This window comes from Salvia hispanica, chromosome 1 (assembly GCF_023119035.1).
Source record: "Salvia hispanica cultivar TCC Black 2014 chromosome 1, UniMelb_Shisp_WGS_1.0, whole genome shotgun sequence".
NCBI classification, from domain to species: domain Eukaryota; kingdom Viridiplantae; phylum Streptophyta; class Magnoliopsida; order Lamiales; family Lamiaceae; genus Salvia; species Salvia hispanica.
The window spans coordinates 22,191,759-22,196,139 of record NC_062965.1 but is presented as its reverse complement, the minus strand read 5'-3'; positions in this window follow the sequence as shown (position 1 = coordinate 22,196,139).

The following is a 4,381-nucleotide window of genomic DNA, read 5'->3' as shown; positions in this document are numbered from 1 at the left end:
GAAGAGAGGTCGAGCGACCCAAGATCTGTCAAGGCACCCAATGATCTCGGGATTGCATGAGTGAGAGAGTTGTGAGATAAGTTGAGAAGATAGAGTGAGCTAAGATTACCAATTTCATCTGGTATTTCTCCCTCAAAATGATTGGAAGACAAATCAATGCATGTAAAGTCAGGCCAAATCTTCACTAGCTTCACTTCAGTTCCTTTGACGGTTATATTCACCTCATTGTGGTAGTATGTATTGGCACCTAAAAAGTCGAAGTCAGAGTGGTTGAGCCTGACATGTGTAGGACTCCGTAGCATCATTCCTCTCAAACTCGAGAAGTTTAGCAAATTCAGACGACCACTGAAATCATTTGAAGATATATCCACAATTTGAAGATTTGGCGAACTCTTACTACATCTCAAGTCTCCATGGAATCTGTTGGAGCGCAAGACAAGGATGCGCAAGCTCAACGGGAGCGTGCAAGGGAAACTACCCTCAAGGTTGTTGTTTCCAACATTCAACACCAGTAGATTCTTACAATTTGCTAGAGACTTGGGAAACTCCCCACCTAAGTTGTTGTTACTAACATCAAAGGTTTGTAGGCCACACTCATGCGAAAATTGATCTGGGATAACTCCACTGATTTTGTTTCCCCTAAGATTGAGCACTCCTTTTACAAAACTTGCTTTGATTAGGCAAGGAGGAATGCTACCACTCAAGTTATTGTAAGAAAAGTCGAGAACACCAAATGGAGATGCATTGCAGATGGAAGTTGGAAGCATTCCAGTTAGTCTATTGTTTGCGAGCAAGACAACAGAATAACTAAAATTTTGAGCTTTGGGAAGTTGTTTCAAACCCGTCAGAAGATTAAAAGAAAGGTTCAAATAGTTCTTTTCGGTTTCCCAAATCCAACTTGGAATGTCCCCTAGCAAACTATTGTTTGAGAGGTCCAAATATAACAAATTGGATGCATTTCTAAGATCTGGGAAATCGTACAAATTGCAAGATGACAGATGTAACGTTTTTAAATAGGGATATCCGTGCAAACTTGAAATCATGTTGGTTGTGTCAACCGACAACAGGTTGTTGTTGGAAAGAGTAAGTTTTGAAAGTGTTGGAAAACATCGAATGTTATTCAGTTTGAAGGTGCCATTGAACAAGTTGTCAGAAAGTTCAAGACTTGATAGGTTTCGAAACTGAAAGAAGAAGTTAGGAATAGGACCTACGATCCTATTACCACTCAAATCTAGCCGATAAAGGTTGGAGAGGTTCGAAATAGGAACTTCATTGATTTGTCCACTAAATTGGTTGCCGGATAGATCAAGATCATAAATTGAGGGCAGAACAAAAAGATGGTGAGGCATGGTGCCGTTCAAAGAATTGTGGCTTAAATCTAAACCCCGGAGGTTTTTAAGACCTCGAAAATGCAAGTGAGAAAGTGAACCCTTTAGATTATTATCACTAAGGCCTATGGATTCAAGATTCTTGCAGTTATGAAATGAAGGAATTGAACCTGTTAGATTATTAACACTAAGATGTATGGATTCAAGATTCTTGCAGTTTTGGAATGAAGGAATTGAACCAGTGAGTAAGTTACCTGATAGATCCAGTATAACTAGTTCATTTAGGGTAGCCAATGTGGATGGAATCGGTCCAGTGAAACGACAATATGACAAACCAAGGATTATCAAATTTGGAAGGCGATGGAATTGGTTAGGAATCTCACCCGTGAAGTAAATGAAGGCAAGGTCAAGCCTCGACAAGTATGTCAACTGGAAAAGGGTTGATGACTCACCAATTTCGACGGAGACACCATCGCCGTAGAGGGTCAAACTGGTGACCCGACCAGAGTCATCACATCCTATGCCGGACCATTCGCAGCAATCACCTGTCTCATTCCAATCTGCGAAACCTGGTGGCATGGAAGAATTATATTTGAATTCGCTCCTGAGATCAAGTAACAGCTTTTTTTGATCATCAAGGCATTGGCCATAGATAAATGTTATGAAGAAGACGAAGAAAAGGAGGCACACAAGCGAAGTAGTAACTGCCATTGCAAAGGTGAGGTAATATGTTATGGTTGGAAATACTTGCTTTTAATATGCATTATGGGGTTGCTTTTCTTAACCCATTTTACACGTTATAATAAGTCAAAATTCACCACCTGCTTTTCAAAAGCAAATAGTATATGCTTGTTTGTAGTAATACTTATTTCAAAATTTTATGTAAAAATGGTGTTTTAGTAGTGTAATAGTTAAAATGTTGCAAGCATATATAACTGGTTTTAGTGAAGAGTCCCACTTTTTTAACAATTGATTTATAGATAGGGTTGGCACGGTACAGTATACCGCACCAAGAATGTCATATCGCATACCGTACCATAAATTGTGGTATGAGAAAATGTCATACCTATACCTTACATAATTTTTCGGTATACCGCAATGCGGTATACCGAAAATTCGGTATGATTATTTCCGATACCGTTACCATACCGTCTATGCGGTATACCGTACCGTATTGCGGTATACCGTACTTTTACGGTATACCGAAATAAAGTATGGCATACCGTAATACTTGTGTTTCATTCCCAAAAAATTCTATTATAGCCAAATATTTAAAATAAAATTTCACCTATTTAAATAATGTCCAAAAGATTAAAACTACACCACAATCAAATCTATACAATTGACTTGATTTGCATCTCTGCGTGTGTGTGTTTGGTGTTGGGGGCGGTTAAACTAAAATATGAAAGTAAGGTTAGGGATTTTAACATATTAACTATTTTTTATATAAATTTTAAATATAACATATATATCGAATTTTTAGCAAATATCGTAAATGCGGTATATTGCGGTATACCGCGGTATAAGATAATCTATACCTTTACCGTACCGAAATCTATCGATACGGTATCATACCGTACCGCAACTTGCGGTATACCGCAAATTCGGTATTTTCGGTATTTTTTCGGTACGATAAGTGCGCATGCGTATTTCGGGGTCCCCGGCTCGAACAATGACGTCAACGTGCTCAACAATTCCAACCTCTTCAGCGAAGTTCTGAATGGTAAAGCGCCGGCCATCAACTTCATCGCTAACAATCGCCAGTATAAAATGTGGTACTATCTTGCCGACGGCATCTATCCGAAGTGGCCAACCTTCGTGAAGACGTTCAACAAGCCTGCGAACGAAAAACAATCTCTTTTTGCGCAGAAGCAAGAGGCTGCTCGCAAGGATGTGGAGAGAGTGTTCGGGGTTCTCCAAGCTCGATTTAACATTATCAAAGCCCCGGCTCGTACGTGGTTTATGGATAATATGGTCGACATCATGTAGTCTGCCTAGTGGAGTTCATCCGTCTTTGCAAGAGCGGTTGTCTATTCGGGCAAAGACACGTGATTCTATCGCCCATGCCCAACTCCAGGAGGATCTAGTGGAGCACATTTGGGTAAAATTTGGCAACCGTTAGATGATCGTCACTAGAGAACTCCTTCTTCTGCTTCTTTGCCTCCATTTTTTTGTGATTTGAATTTAAGTGTGCAATTTGTAATTTCTATTTTTTCAAATTATGTCTTTTTTTATTTTTTTAGGTTTTTAAATTGTAATTTTATATTATTTAATGAAATGTGTTTTTATTAATTGAATTTGTTGGAAATAAAAATAAAAAATGAAATTGAATGAATAGTTAAGGGATTAGATAGTTAAAAGATGGAGGGATGCATGTGTTGTCTCTTAGTTAAGAGATGGGCTGAAAAGTACAGTGAGATCCATAAATAGTTAAGGGATGAGATGATTAAGGGATGAATAAGAAATAGCGTTATGGATGACCTAATAATACATGGGAATCTGTACTAGGCCATAAAAATAATATTTCCTAAAATCTTATATCTCACATAAGCGTGACTAGAGATGTCAAGTGGGCCGGGGCGGGCCCGGTGAGGCCCGACAGTATTTGAGCCCAGCCCGGCCCATGCCCATGTCTATGGCGGGCCGGGCCAGCCCTGGGTTTTCATATATAGAATGAGCCCAGCCCCAGTTGGTAAGTGGGCCGGGCTGGACTGGGCCAAGTTCAAATTTTTTTATTGTGCTAATTAAATAATATTAATCTCTACTTGAATAGTACTAATGATGTATATAACTACATATTCCCACAAAATAAGGAATCAAGATTTTGCATACATGAAGTTTTATATATTCACACAAATTTTGTGTATTATATTTATAAATTACACACGCATAAATACCCACAAATTTAGGAATTATAATACTATAATTATGAAACTATTTTTAATGGAGATAAATCTATAAAAAACTAATATCTATAATTATGCAAATCAATTAAGAATTAATATTTATTAGTATTATGCAAATTAAAATGGAAATATATTTGTTATAAGTTT